Genomic DNA, 16238 nt, shown 5'->3' on the forward strand with positions numbered 1-16238 from the left:
CTTCTAATCTTTTTTTATTCTTTTAATTTTAATTAATCGAGGTGATGTAGAGGGTTACAGTTACATAAGTAAGGTAGTGAGTACATTTCTTGTCGGACTTGTTATCCCCTCCCTCATTTTTCTCCCTCTTTCCCTCCCCCCGGCTTCAAATCTTGATCCTCCTATCTCAATGACAGGCTTCCTCCCTTTCTCTTGGTTCTGCTGTGCTGTGTTGGCTTTGTCTTCCGCAGGGTCTCCCTCCATAGAAGGAAGTTGGTGACCAGCAGCTCCAAGTTTCCCCCAGCACCACCACAGCATCAGGACCGTGTCATCCCTACTGGCCAATGAGGAGAAAGGACTCCCCCCACCCCTTGGCTCTGACTGAGTTACATGACATTCCCCGAGCCAATCCCTGTGAGTCAGGGATGCAATGGCCTCTGATTGGGCCAGGCCTGACAGTCCAGGTCCCGGAGGCTGGAGTGTGTTAGTACACAGGTGCCCTTGTAGAAGACTAGGGAGCTGAGGCTAGAGAAAGGGGGCACAGGGGCTGGCGGGCAGGCACAACAGGCCAGGGCAGTGTGCATCTGTCATACCAGATCACCAGACAGGCCTGTGAAAGGCCTGTCCCCCACGAGGTCAGGAGGTGAATCTGTGAAGAAGACAGCGTGTTTGTGGGTGACATTAGCCCTTCTGTATTGGGAAGGCCGGAGAGCTGGTGGGCTCTCTTCTATTCTGGGAGGTTAGGCTTGCTGCCCTCCAAGGACAGTGCTCACTGGGACCCGACTGCAGCCTCCAGACCTGTGAGAGATCAATCTCTGTTGTTTATAAACTACCCAGCCTGTGGTACTTTGTTACAGCAGCGGGGATGGACTGACGCAAGGCTCTAGAGAGCCCAAGATAAATAACTCTTTAATAAACAGTTGATGAATGAGGACAACTTAATCCCTGAGTGCTCCGAAGGGCAGATAGACAGATTCACGGTGTCACAGGCGTGTTTATGCTGAAGGAAGAGGTGGAGGGTAGTCTCAGGCCTCCTCTGATCTGGAGTGTGGGGAGAGACCAGGATGCTCATTCTGTCCAAAGGAGCACATCTTCTAGTACAGAAGCAATCTTGGCGGCATCATTCGTAGTAGGAAAAAAAATTAAATAAATAAAATAAAATACTGGAAACAGCCCAAATGTTCCCCAGTAGAGGACCGGTTAACTACATTACACATCATCCCCTTGGATGAAATGTTCCAGAGTTGTTAAAAGACAACTACAAAGCAGCAGGGGGAAAGCATCGCTCCCAACATAAATCTGCCACTGAAAGGGACAAAGTCCACGTGCTGGGCTGTGTGCTCAGGACACAGCAACTCTAGAACTCCATGAAGATCTCAGGAAAAGCTCCCAGCCTAGGCCGGGACAGGAGAGAAGAGAAAATACACACTGATACTGAAGACTGATGAAGACAGCCGGGCACTGGTGGCTCACACCTGTCATCCTAGCTACTCAGGAGGCTGAGATCTGAGGATCGTGGCTCAAAGCCAGCCTGGAGCAGGAAAGTCCATGAGACTCTGATCTCCAATAAACCACTAAAAAAACCAGAAGTGGCGCTGTGGCTCAAGCAGAAGAGCACTCGCCTTGAGCTGAAGAGCTGAGGGACAGCGCCCAGGCCCAGAGTTCAAGTCCAAAGGACAACTGTATAAATATATAGACATTAAGAAAGATGTCAGAGGGAGAGGAGGAGGAAGAGGTAAGAAAAAGGAAGAAGAGGTGGAATGGGAGGAAAGGAGAAGACAGAAGAGGAGAGGAGAAAAGGGGAAGAAATTGTTCAGAAAGAATTACAGGTTTCCTCCTCCCATCCAAAAAAAAAAAAACAAACCCAAAACCCAACAATAACAAAAACCCTTTCTTGTTATATTGTTTTTACACAATAAAAGCTCATTGAAAACGAAGCCCAGATAGGGAGTGAATAATTTCCACCACCAACACTAGTGTCTGTAAATCATACGTGTGTTCGTGAGCACTTTATTTCCTTGACAGAGAAGGAAAATAGGGGAAATATTTCTTGAGCATTTTATAAAAACACCCCCCAAAAAATGGAAAGGAAACACACACACACACACACACACACACACACACACACACACACACACACACACACACACGCTGCCACCTGCCCTTTGTGCACAAGGCTCAGGGTCCCGATCCGATCGTGGTCCCAATCTCTTATGGCCCCAGCCAGTGAGGACACCAGGACCGACACCAACCAACCAACCAACAACAAATCCTACAAGTTAAGGATTTTCAATCTGCAACAGCTCCGAAGCATACATCGCCTCTCTTGGCACAAGCCAAGAAATGAGTTTCTTTCCTTGTAGCGTCGTAAACACAAAACACAGGACAGGAAGAGAGAACGGGAGAAAAAAACAAACTTCACATCAGTTTTAAGTGCTCTGGAAAAAATAAATAAATAAAAATACATTGGGGTGACAGGAGTGACTGGGTGGGGGAGGGTTGGACAGGTCTCTCTGGTTTTGTGCCAGTGCTGGGGCTTGAACTCAGAGCCTGGGTGCTATCCTTTAGCTTTTGTGCTCCGGTCTGGTGCTCTACCACTTGAGCCAGAGCCCTACCTCTGGCTTTTTTTTCCTGATTCATCAGAGATGAGAGTCCCACAGACTTTTCAACCCTCTGGCTGGCTTTGAACCTCCAGATCTCAACCTCATGAGTGGCTAGGATTACAGGCGTGAGCTACCAGTGCCCGGGCTTTGGGGAGAGTGTTAAGCAGGTGTTTGCCTGGATCTTAGTAACGCCATGAAGGTGCTGGAACTGACCAAACCACCTGTCTTCCGGAATCCTTCCTCTGCTTTAGCTTCTCCATAGCCCTGGACAAAGGGCTTCCCTGGAAACTACACTTCCCAGCCTTCCCCACGACTGGGTGTGGCCAATGCAGTAAATTCTGCCCAATGAGGTGCTAGCAAATGAGTGCGGGTTCTTCTAGGCGCACTCCTTAAAAAGGAGCTGCATTGGCCAATTTGCCCCCACAGTTTTTCCTCCCACCAGACTGGCAAACTAGCTGGCGATCCAGCAGCCAGCTTGGGCCACGAGGTGACATAAGGTCACACATAGGGAGGGGTAATGGAGTAAGGGAGAAGCAAATCCCCTATCTCTGTGGAAAAGCCTCTCTGCAGCTGTAATGGGGGGAAGCTCAACATCTTGGGACTCAGGGAGCGTTTGGGGGGTGTCAGTCTCTTGCTTGCTTTTTCCTTTGTTCCAGGGCAGGCTGTGGACACCTCAGAGTCCAACCACCTTGCAAATTTCAAGCTGGAAGAGCTCATCCGAGGCAGGCGATGGAGCAGAGGCCGGCTCTGGGGGGAAGTGTACCCCCACTTCCTTGTGCCCAGAGGATTTGCCAAGAGGAGGAGCAAGAGGAACACGCAGTTCATGTGACAAGTCGTTTTTACCTGTTCAAACAGAGACACGATGATGGCAGTTCGAAGCCAGCCCAGGCAGGCAAATCCTAAAGACTCTGATCTCTCCAACGGACCCAGCAAAAAGCCGGAAGTAGAGCTGTGGCTCAAGTGGTACATAGAATACCAGACACGGGGGGGGGGGGGGAGATGGAGGGGATGGGGAGCTGAGGGACGGCACCCAGGCCCTGAGTTCAAGCCCCAGTCCTGGCGCACACACACACACACACACACACACACACACACACACACCCCAAAACAGCTGGACAGGTGCTCTCTAGCCTGTCCTGCCCCCCCAAACCCAACCCAGCCCCCATCTCCCATCCCCCCACCCCCCCAGCCCGGGCCCCCCTCTCATCCCACAGCCTCCAGAATATTCTGTCACTTCCCACCCGTTCTCTCCATTCCCCAAAAGAGCATCCTGGGTGATTTTCTCTAATGTAAATCACATCACGGCATTCTCCATGTTGGAGCTTGCCAGTTTACACTTCGGAAATCCAGACTCTCTCTTTTCCCTGGCTCTCAGGCTCCTGTCGAGCCTTTTCCTGAACATTCTGTGCCTGGCTCCCCCCCCCCCCCAGGCTTTGTCCTTGTCACTCGGCTGTCACCTGTCACCCCCCTCTCCTGCCCCTCTTCCTAGTTAATATCCCCCCCCAGCACCTGCAGCCCCGGGTGGGGCCAGCCCGGGCCCTGCAGCCCCCCTGGCTCCATCGCCCTGGCCGGAGCCTTCTGCCACCCCTTCAACCCCGACTGTCAGTCCCTTCTGGTGTCGACGCTGCAGCCCATCCAAAGGCCCAGGGAGCAGGATGGCTCTGTGCGCGACCTGGTGAGGGCGGGCTGCGCTCTCCTCTTAGAAGATGTTTTCCCCGGCTCCTCCTGGTGTTAACTCATTCCTCCAAATTAGCAGGAATGCTCATTACCAAACCAACCACCTCCCATTAAGCCGCAAATGTGTCTTTCCTGTGGAAGCTTCCCCGCAAGCCCAGCGATCTTCCATTCCCGCCCTGCGAGCGAGCAGAGGCCGCGCAGAGGCCGGCTGGGCGGAGGATGCGCAAGGAGAGGCCAGGGCCGAGTAGGAGGTGGGCGGGGCTGGAGGGAGGGGCGTGTCCAATTAAGAGGTGGGCGGGGCTGGCGGGAGGGGCGGGGCTGGTTAGGAGATGGGCGGGGCTGGCAGGAGGGGTGTGGCTGGCTAGGAGGTGGGTGTGGCTGGTGGGAGGGGCGTGTCTGATTAGGAGATGGGCCGGGCTTTGTGGGAGGGGCGTGTCTGGTTAAGAGGTAGGCGGGGCTGGCGGATGAGGTATGTCTGTCAGGCAGTGGACAGGACTGGTGGATGGGCGTGTGTGAGGGCTGGTGGGCGGGGCTGGTGGATGGACTGTCTGTGGGTGGTGGGCGGGGCTTTGTGGATGGGCGTGTCTGCGGGGATGGTGGGCGGGGCTGGTGGATGGGCATATCTATGGGCTGGTGGGCAGGGCTGGTGGATGGGCGTGTCTGTGTGGTGGTGGGCGGGGCTGGTGGATGGGCGTGTCTGTGTGGTGGTGGGCGGGGCTGGTGGATGGGCGTGTCTATGGGTGGTGGGTGGGGCTGGTGGGTGGGCGTGTCTGTGGGTGGTGGGCGGGGCAGTGGTGGTGGTGGGCGGGGCTGGTGGATGGGCTGTGTGTGGGTGGTGGGCGGGGCTGGTGGATGGGCGTGTCTATGGGGTGGTGGGTGGGGCTGGTGGGTGGGCATGTCTGTGAGTGGTGGGCGGGGCTGGTGGATGGGCGTGTCTGGGTGGTGGGCGGGGCTGGTGGATGGGCGTGTCTGTGGGTGGTGGGCGGGGCAGTGGTGGTGGGCGGGGCTGGTGGATGGGCGTGTCTGGGTGGTGGGCGGGGCTGGCGGATGGGCGTGTCTGGGTGGTGGGCGGGGCTGGTGGATGGGCGTGTCTGTGGGTGGTGGGCGGGGCAGTGGTGGTGGGCGGGGCTGGCGGATGGGCGTGTATGGGTGGTGGGCGGGGCTGGTGGATGGGCGTGTCTGGGTGGTGGGCGGGGCTGGTTGATGGGCGTGTCTGGGTGGTGGGCGGGGCTGGTGGATGGGCGTGTCTGGGTGGTGGGCGGGGCTGGTGGATGGGCGTGTCTGGGTGGTGGGCGGGGCTGGTGGATGGGCGTGTCTGGGTGGTGGGCGGGGCTGGTGGATGGGCGTGTCTGTGGGTGGTGGGCGGGGCTGGTGGATGGGCGTGTCTGTGGGTGGTGGGCGGGGCGGTGGTGGTGATGGCGGTGGTGGTGATGGTGGTGGTGGTGGTGGTGGTGTGGGTTTAGAACTCTGGGCCTGGGCACTGTCCCTCAGCTCTTCAGCTCAAGGTGAGCACTCTACCACTTGAGCTCGTTTTCTGGTGGTTCACTGGAGAGGAGTCTCAGGGACTTTCCTGCCCAGGCTGGCTTTGAACCACAATCCTCAGATCTCAGCCTCCTTGGGATGACAGGCCTGAGCCACTCGCACCCAGCTTTAAATAGGTTGTGTTGTTGTTGTTTAGATTGCAGTAGGTCCTAGAGCATTTGGGGGTGCTGCAGTTGGGGTTCCTCTCTCCTGACAGGAGCTTTGGAGGAGGAAAAGACAGAGATGTGAACAGTAAGGATCTGAGAGGCCCTGGCAAGGAAGGGTGTTACCAGCAGAAGGAAGAGAGTGTGAAAATGCCAATAATCACTAAGTTCATTAAACCATGCCCTCCTCGATGCGGGCGTGGGGGGGTGAGGGCAGCGCACACATCAGAAAAGGTGGCCTGGAACTAGGCACTGGCGGCTCAGGCCTGGCATCCCAGTGACTGAGGTAACTGAGATCTGAGGCTCACAGTTCAAATCCAGCCCAGGCAGGCAAATCTGTGAGACTTTTATCTCCAATGAACCTCCAAAAAGCTGGCAGTGGAGCTGCGGCTCTAGTGGTAGAGAACCAGTCTTGAGTGGAAAACAAAACAAAACGAAGGTACAGTGCCCAGGCTTTGAAAGGAAGGGGAAAGGAGACAAGAGAGAGCCAATCAGATACCATCTACCTGGTGCAGTCCCCAACTGACTGAGTAGTTTCCATCAGAGCTGGGCTGTGTTTAGGACTGATCCTGATGGTGACATGAAGTCTTAAGTCTTGCCACACAGCTTGATGGCATTTCTCAAGACATAACCTCACCGTTAGATGATGCACAACCCTAGCACCTGCAACCTGCAGGTTCCTGGAGCTCATGTCGGCGGAGAGAGACTCTTGAGGAAGAGAGGACAGTGGGAGGAAGGAATTCAGGGTTTCTCAAGCCAAGCCAGAGCCAACTGAGAGTCTCAGCGCCATTGCTCCCCCCAGCTGTGTGTTCTGGGAAAATTGCTAGACATCTCTGAGTGTCCATCGCTCCGTGTGTGGGGTCTTGTGTAAGTATACTTCCTAACAGGCTCTTCCTGGAGCATCTGAATGGTGATTGCAGGGTACGTTCTGTGAAGTTTTCAGCACCTATGAACGCCAGTAAAGGGAGATGATGGTATTACGTGTGTGTGTGGGGGGGGGGGGGTATTTGTTCAGAATAACACAGAGCCTGGTACTGCAGGCAGGGTCAGAAGAAAATGGGGGGTCACGTCATCATCTCTGTCTACCCAGTTCCCACACCTTCTCCATCTCCATCCCGGGAACATCCCCCCCTCTCTCTGCCCCCCCCCCTCAGCTGCAGGGGCACAGGGAGGACCAAGACCTGGCCAACTCGTGCCAACTCTGTCCCTCCACTATGATTGGTCAGGGATTGACCAGTGAGAATCATCCTAGCACCTGGCCAACACTGTCCCTGCACTGTGATTGGTCAGGGATAGACCAATGAGAATATCCTGGCACCTGGTCAACTCTATCCTTCCACTGTGATTGGTCGGGGATTGACCAGTGAGAATCATCCTAGCACCTGACCAACACTGTCCCTGCACTGTGATTGGTCAGGGATAGACCAATGAGAATATCCTGGCACCTGGTCAACTCTGTCCCTCCACTGTGATTGGTCAGGGATTGACCAGTGAGAATCATCCTGGCTCCTGGCCAACTCTGTCTCTCCACTGTGATTGGTCGGGGATAGACCAATGAGAATATCCTGGCACCTGGTCAACTCTGTCCCTCCACTGTGATTGGTCAGGGATTGACCAGTGAGAATCATCCTGGCTCCTGGCCAACTCTGTCTCTCCACTGTGATTGGTCGGGGATAGACCAGTGGGAGCTATCCTGGCATCTTGTGGACCATAGAGCAGAGGTTTGTGCTAAACCCTCCTGGGGCTGGGGTTGCTTACTGCTCCTTGGAGGGAGAGGGTCTGCGTCTCTCGCAGATCCAAGGACGCCATTGAGGTCTGTGGACTGGCCGGGACCCAACACCAACCAGCAGCCCAGTCCTTGCATTCTACAGTTGTGTGAGACAATTTCCTTTCGGCTTCTGCCAGTTTTAATTGGGTCTCTGTCACTTGCAGGCAAAGCGTCCTGACTGTTCCAGAGGGTTTTGTAGGAACGGCAGAGCGTGGGGCCTGGGATCAATACGCCCTGTCAGATGATCACATGAAGGAATGCTAAGAAATGAGATAGAACTGGGGTGCAGACGTGTGCGTGAGCCTCTTCAGTGGCTGCTCCTTCTCTTCTTTCCTCAGAGAACTCCAAGGTGTCCAGTCTGTGCAGCGGGAGTAGAATTGACCCAGAGGTGGTCTGGAGGCTGAACTGGGGTTAGCTTGGACAGCTAACATTGCCCAGTGGGTTTATTAACAAAAGCACACAGTCCTAGTCAGTCACCAGTAGCTCATGCCTGTAATCCTAGCTACTCAGGCTGAGATCTGAGGATCAGGGTTTGAAGCCAGCCAGGTAGGAAAATCTATGAGACATATATCTCTAATTAAACATCAAAAAATCCAGAAGTGGAGCTGTGGCTCAAGTGGCCTTGGGTAAAAAAGCTCATCAACAGCACAGGAGGGAAGGAGGGAGAGGAAAGGGGAGAGAGAAGGAGGGAGGGGGGAGAGGGAGAGGGAGAGAGAGGGAGAGAGAGAGAGGGAGAGGAAATACCTGATTCAATGTCAGGATGATCGGCCAATAGAATTCCATTTGGTGTCCCACTGGACACCCAGGAGCTTGCGTTAGTATCTTCTAGAAGCCATCATGCAACCTGTCGGAGCAAACCTGCTGAGAATGAAACCTGACCCAATGCAGAGCCAATAAACGCAAAGTCTAGTTGGCTAGAGTCCTGGATCATGTCACACCTGAAGGAGGTTTTTCCCCTGAACAACTCAGCTACACGGCTCAATAAGCTTTCTTTGCACTTAAGAAGTTTGGCTTTGCTCTATGTGATTAGGAAAAAGAATCCAGTCTGCCTCCCACAAGTCTGCAAAGCAATGGCCCATTTCCTGACATCCTACCCCCCAGAAGCCCCCCAACACCCCGGGGCTCCATCCTCTCTGTCTACACCTTTAGGGAAGTATTTTGGCTCTTCTCAAGTTCTCACAGTACAGAACACAAGTTTGCCATCTTGGGGCCTTGGGCATGGGATGGTTGAAGGGCTGGGGATTGATGGAAGTCTGTCTAGCATATAGGCTGGAGCCAGCTTGGAGCCCCCAGATACCCAGGAGAAGATAATAACTCACCCCGGCCCGCCTTCACCCTCCCCACCCCCCCAGCCCATCTTAAGCAAGGACAGCCATCAATCCTACTTATCAGACCTCTTATTTCATTCTTTATCCGGCTGTCCCCGGTGTCAGTCAGCATCTTTAATGCAGAGTTATGAGAGATTGAGCGCTCGGGACCAACCCGGCTGAAGGATTCATGGACCCAAGATCTACCCATTCATCAGGGAGACGTGTCAGTAGCTTTGAGAAATATGGAGGTCCTGGGGAGCCAGGTGGAGGCTGAGGGTTGGAACACTCCTTGATTCTTGGGGTTTAGGGGTTCAAGCTCCATCCAGGTCACTGGAGAGAGTTCTCCGCTAGACACGCAGTGAACTCGGTCACTGTGGGGCTTCCTAGACTAGGAGCACTGGACCAGGAGCTCAGCTTGCCCCCCAGGAACCTGCTCAGGCCTTTCTATTTGAGACTCACGCCTGGTCATCCTAGCTACTCAGGAGGCTGAGATCTGAGGATCAGGGTTCCAGCCCTGGCAGAAAAGCCCCTGTGAGACTTTTGTCTCAATGTCCCTCCATCTACACACACGTGTCCTCCCCCGGGGGGTTTGCATGGCCCCATTCCCACGGCGTGTCCGCAGAGCCCCGATCCTTTCTCAGCTCCTCTCGGCTGTGTGGCTCTCTTTCCTGCCTGCGTTCTCCTCTCATCCTGGTCCAAACGGTCTGTTCTGTGTATCTGAAGACACACCAAGGGAGATCGGTGCCCCCAGGGCGGGTTCTGTCTGGCGAGGACCCAGCTCGGGCCCTGCGCATCACCGGGCTCCCAGCACACGGCTGAGAAGTGCAGGGATGACCATCTGGCGTCGGCCAAGCTGGTTAGGGGGGCGGAGGAGGGGAGCTGTCCAGAGAGGCAGGGGAGGGTGAGGGGCAGGGGAGAAGCTGTCCAGAGGGGCAGGGGAGGGTGAGGGGCAGGGGAGGAGCTGTCCAGAGGGGCAGGGGAGGGTGAGGGGCAGGGGAGAAGCTGTCCAGAGGGGCAGGGGAGGGTGAGGGGCAGGGGAGAAGCTGTCCAGAGGGGCAGGGGAGGGTGAGGGGCAGGGGAGGAGCTGTCCAGGGGGGTAGGGGAGGGTGAGGGGCAGGGGAGGAGCTGTCCAGAGGGGCAGGGGAGGGTGAGGGACAGGGGAGGAGCTGTCCAGAGGGGCAGGGGAGGGTGAGGGGCAGGGGAGGAGCTGTCCAGGGGGGCAGGGGAGGATGAGGGACAGTGGGGGAGCTATCCAGCGGGCTGAGATTCAGCGGGAGGAGCTATCCAGCGTGCTGAGGGACAGGGCAGGGTGAGGGACAGGGGGAGCTGTCCAGCGTGCTGAGGGGCAGGGGATGGCGCTGTCCAGCGTGCTGAGGGGCAGGGGAGGCGCTGTCCAGCGTGCTGAGGGCGACAAGGCACCCAGGTCCCACCGGGGTGACTGTTTTCCAAGATAAGGGACAGCAGCTGCTGGTTCTGGGAAGAGCGGCTGTTTTGTGTCACCAGGAAGTTGCTATGGCAACATCTCGGTGCCACCATAGACCCCCTCCCCTCCCCTTAAAGTTAGAGATGCGGAGATAGAAAGAGAGAAGGAGTCGATCGTCTATTGACCCGGGCGCGGGGCGGCGTGGGGAGGACTTTCCTGTCACCTCCATCCATCCGCTGCCGTATCCAGCCACGGGGCCTTCCTGGTCCCCCCTCTTCCCCTCACCCCCTCCCGCCACCGGCTGAGCCCTCAGGCCCCAGGGACACAAGGAGAGGGGTCCAAGGCGAGCAGAGGACACACCAAGGTCATCTCATGCATGAAGACCCAAAGGGGAAGCTATGGTAGAACATGTCACACAGAAGAGGGGTGCCAACCACCCACTGGGTGCACGGCCATCACCCCGAGAATGAAGCCAAGCGCCTGTGGCCGTGGGCCGGGCCTCTGGGGACACGAGGCTTCAGGGGAAAGGGACCTGAGTTTGGATCTGAGGGCCTGTTTGGGGTGCGAGTTCACAGCCTTGCTGTGTAGGTTCAAAGGCCAGGCTGGATCATAGCCAGGGATGGGACAGGGGGCGGCGGTGGCTTTCTCCAAGCCTGCTGTCCTGGTGCAGATAAGTTCACCCCCTCTGTGGGTGTGTGGGAAAACACCCCAACCTGGGCAGGGCATCCCTGTTCAAGAATAAGCCTGGAGCAGGATCAGGGAAACGGAGGCCAGAACTTTCTGCAGTGTCTTCCTCTTCATTCCCTTTGACGCCGGTGTCTCACAACTGTCATCCTAGCTACTCAAGAGGCTGAGGTCTGAGGATCGGGGTTCGAGGCCAGCCTGGGCAGGAAAGTCCGTGAGACTCTTAGCGCCAATAAAATACTCAAAAAAAAAGACAGTGGTGCTGTGGCTCAAGTGGTAGAACGCTCACCTTGAGCTGAAGAGCTGAGGGACAGCGCCCAGGCCCAGAGTTCAAGCCCCACGACCGACAAAAAAATCTGAGTCTGTGAAGGAAGGCGAGTCCATGGGGATCCCCTCCTCTCCCCCCTCATCCCTGCCAACCCTGGGCTGTGACGGCTTCTGTGACAGAGACCACCACCCCAGGGGAAGGCCAGGAGGACACGGGCAAGCCTCCATCAGTGACCCCAATTCCAGATTCGAACCCAGGTCTCCAGAGGTGAGCGGGAAGAAAACGGCGAAATTAAAATGCTAATTACCATCTCCAGCAATTTGCTACCAGACAGTGGCTTGTATCTATTATTAACAGCTTCCCGCCATAGCCCGGTGCCAAAAGACTCCCAGGATTTAAAGACACAGGTGCAAGAGAGACAAAACCGGACGTGGTGAGGGCTGGTGGGACTCAGCCTGCCCCGGTGTTCCCCACCCCCCGGTCCTGAGAACCTCCCACACAGAGAACAAGAGGTCCCCAGTTGCACCCCAGGGTGCAGCTCTGTGAATCCTCCAGGGGTCCTCCTTCAAGCAAGCCTGGGACAATGTAGAGCCTGCTGCTTAAACATATCTATATAGGGGGCTGGGAAGGTGGCTCAGTGGTAGAGCGCTTGCCTAGCATGCCTGAGGCCCTGGGTTCGATTCCTCAGCACCACCTAAGCAGAAAAAAATGGAAGTGGCGCTGTGGCTCAAGTGGTAGAGCGCTCGCCTTGAGCTGAAGAGCTGAGGGACAGCGCCCAGGCCCAGAGTTCAAGCCTCACCACTGACTATATATATATATATGGCCAGATGTCCTGGCTCACGCCTGTAAGCCCAGCTACTCAAACGACTGAAATATGAGAGTCAAAATTCAAAGCCAGCTCAGGCAGGAAAGTCCATGAGATACTTTTTTTTTTTCCAATTAACTAACAAAAAGCTAGACATGGAGGGACATTGCTCAGGTCCTGAGTTCAAGTCTCAGGACTTGCACACACACACACACACACACACACACACACACACACACACACACACACACTCTGTGTATTTCTTCTTTCCTTCCCTCCCTTCCTTCTTTTTCTTTCTTTTACTTTTTTTTGTTTGTTTTTTGTCAGTCGTGGGGCTTGAACTCTGGGCCTGGGTGCTGTCCCTCAGCTCTTCAGCTCGAGGCGAGCGCTCTACCACTTGAGCCACAGCGCCACTTCCTGTTTCCTGGTGGTTCATGGGAGATCAGAGTCTCACGGACTTTCCTGCCCAGGCTGGCTTTAAACCCCGATCCTCCGATCTCAGCCTCCCGAGTGGCTGGGATGACGGGCGTGAGCCAGCAGCCCGTAGCTGGAATCGTTTTGTGCTGTTGCTGTTTGGCCCTCAGGTCTTTCGATCATGGGGGGACGTGGGTACACTGCGGGCACCAGCCCCCCACATTGCCGGCCCCTGCCCCCCCTGGCTGGACCCCACTGCGTCACAGGATGGGCCTCCTTGTGGGATGCTGAAAGAAGAGTTAGTTTCCTGCCCCAAGTCTCCAGGCACCCCTGCCCAGTGGGGTATAAACCCCCCCAGCTGACAGACGCCCTCCCCCCAAACAGCCACATGGTGACGTGAACGGTCTCCTCTCCCCCCCCGCCCCCCCCCCCCGCCTCCTGCCTCAGGAATCACCCATCCCAATGGAATTAGCTGCCACTGTGAAAGTCCTCCCCGCCCCAGCCTCCACCCCCCCCCCACCATCTCCCTGGCAGGAAAGCCGCAGGTGCACTTGGCAGACATCACTAGCAGCCTGGCCCGGAAACTGCTTCTTGGTAAATAGTGGCTTTTAGTGGTTGGTTTAGGGATCGTGGGAGAGCAGTCCTTACACAAGCTATGACGTAAGAAGGGGAGTCCGAAGTTCCTTTGGTTCATAGGGGAGAAGCACACAGTGCCAGGCGGGAGATATCTCTAGCCTGTCTTTGGCGTCTAGATGCAACGTCTGGAGCTACAGCAGCCACTCTGTGACCATGAGGGGTGCCCAGCTGAGGGCAGGATGGACGTAGCAGGGGGGAAGAGGCAGGGAAAGTTCCCTCACCTGAAGGCTCCCCTCTCCCACCCACAGCACCAGGTGATAAAGGAAAAAGAATACGACAGGAGAGGATAGAATCGAAAGAAGAAAATGGGATAAAGGAATAGATTAGGAGGATAGAAACAGAACAGAATAACAGAATAGGGTAGAATAGAACAATAGAGTGGAATAGAAGAATGAAACAGAAAAGAATAGAAGTAAAATAGAATACGCTAGATGCCGGTGGCTCACGCCTGTCATCCCAGCTACTCAGGAGGCTGAGATCTGAGGATCGAGGTTCAAAGCCAGCCTGGGCAGGAAAGTCCATGAGACTCTGATCTCCAATAAACCACCAGAAAACCAGAAGTGGCGCTGTGGCTCAAGCGGTAGAGCTCCCTCACCTGGAGCTGAAGAGCTGAGGGACAGCGCCCAGGCCCCGAGTTCAAGCCCCACGACCGACCAAAAGAAAATCAAAGCTGTCAAGTGTTGTACTTTAGGAATGCAGAAGGAGACAAGTCAGAACCAGACAGACAGACAGACAGGGCAAGATCACAAGGTCTGGCACAGGGAACAGCCAAGCACACACCCTGGAGGTTCGAGGGGAGACAGGGGCAGAGGGAGGGGACCCTGGGAGGCGCCTGCCTTGGTGGCCAGAGTGGAATTATTCTAAATGCAGATAGATGGCGCTAGAGAGCTTCCAAGAGGGGGAAGCGGGGATGTGGGCATCTGGTATACCAAAGGCACTCAATACATGCAGGGAGTGTGCATCGATTTCCCCTCACCAGCCTCTCCCTCATTCCTTCCCTCCCAGCTGTGCTTGACCCCCTTGGGCTGCCTTGAACCTTTCTAGCCCCCCCCCACACACACACCCCTCCACCCCCTCTCCCCTCCCTCCCCAGCCCCAGGGGCCTCTGGAGCAGGCAGGGATAATTGCTGCTTTCTACAATGACATAAGCATCTCAGGCGCAATCAATACCTCGGCACATCACCATCTTTCATGGCGGGTGACAAACGCATAAACAGCAGGAGGGAGCTGGGAAGGCCGCTGGGGGGGGGTGTCTCCCTGCCCAGCTCTTCTCCTCGGGGTCACCAGAGCCCCCCAGGAAGAGGGCTGGGTACCAGTGGTTAAACCAGGCTTGGGGGAAATGTACTCCCCACCCCCGTTTTCTTTCTACTTTACAAACCTCAGTGTTGTTTATTTCTTTTTTGCTTGGTCGTGGGACTTGAACTCAGGGCCTGGGCGCTGTCCCTGAGCTCTTCAGCTCAAGGCTGGCGCTCTACCACTTGAGCCACAGCACCACTTCCAGTTTTCTGCTGGTTTATGGGACATCAGAGTCTCACAGACTTTCCTATCCAGGCTGGCTTTGAACCAGGATCCTCAGGCATGGGTCAGATGGGAAAGGACCCCAATGTGGGGCTGGGCCCTCCCCTCTGTGGTCTGCCCTGCTCCTGGGTGGTTGGTGTGAGCAGTAGTCACCAAGGTCATAGCATGACCTTGAGTCTGAGCAAGTGTGTAGCTGACCACCTAGAGTCTAGGCTGGTGCAGTAGCTCATACCTGTAATCCCGGCTGCAGGGCAAAAGCCCCGGGGCAGGAGACCCAGAGCTCCAGCAGGAGACCCACAGTGGGGTACAGGTGATGCACCTGTGTGGCTTTATTTGCGTATTGGTTTGTTTCCTTTCTTTTCATTTAAGAAGCAGCTGTCTGATTGATTGTGTCACTCTGTCCCTGTGAGGGGAGAAGGGGGGGGGGATCAAATGATTGGCCAGGGTTCTTCGGAAGCCTGGCTGCTGTGATTCATTTTCTTATATTTTGTCAATAGCTGTTGTCTTTGCCTTGAACAAGCGCAGCATCGAACGCATGGATTTCGTCTTGGGTGAAACAAACGCGGGCTTCATTTCACAACAACGTTTCCTTCTTTCTGAAACTTGGAGAAAACGTGGCTGAGTTCCACGTCCCCCCGCTCCCCGAAAGCGTGACCTGGGTGAGAAGGTTGTCCTGGGGACCTGCACTGGCCCCCACGCGGCGTGGGTGGGAGGGTGGCAGCGTTGGCTAGTGGGTGGGTGGGTGGTGGGTGGGTGGTGGGTGGGTGGATGAGTGGTTGGTGGGTGGGTGAGTGGATGGGTGGGTGGGTGGTTGGTTGGTGAGTTGCTTGGTGAGTGGATGGGGTGGTTGGTGGGGGGGTTGGTAGGTGGGTAGGTGGGTTGGTAGATGGTTGGTTGGTGGGGTGGGTTGATGGGTGGCTTGGTGGATGGTTGGTAGATGGGTGGGTGGGTTGGTGGGTGGGTTGGTATTCTGTTGGTGGGTGGGTGGGTTGATGGATGGGTGGGTAGGTTGGTGTTCGGTTGGTGGTGGGTGGGTTGGTGGGTGGATGGGTGGGTGGGGTGGGTTGGTGGGGTGGGTTGGTGGATAGTGTGGTGTGGGTGGGTTGGTAGATGCGGTGGGTGGGTTGGTAGATGGGTGGGTGGGTTGGTGTTCCGTTGGTAGATGGGGTGGGGTGGGTTGGTATTCAGTTGGTGGGTGGGTGGAGTGGGTTGGCTGGGTGGGTGGGTGGGTTGGTATTCAGTTGGTGGGTGGGTAGGTTGGTGTTCGGTTGGTGGGTGGGTGGATGGGTGGGTGGGGGTGGGTTGGGTGCGTTGGTAGATGGGTGGATGGGTTGGTTGGTAGATGGGTGGGTGGTGTTGGTAGATGGGTGGGTGGGTTGGTATTCAGTTGGTGGGTGGGGTAGGGTTGGTGTTCGGTTGGTGGGTGGGTGGATGGGTGGGGTGGGTGGGTTGGTGCGTTGGTAGATGG

This window comes from Dipodomys merriami, unplaced genomic scaffold (genome assembly GCF_024711535.1).
Source record: "Dipodomys merriami isolate MVZ:Mamm:240054 unplaced genomic scaffold, mDipMer1.0.p SCAF_271, whole genome shotgun sequence".
NCBI lineage: Eukaryota > Metazoa > Chordata > Mammalia > Rodentia > Heteromyidae > Dipodomys > Dipodomys merriami.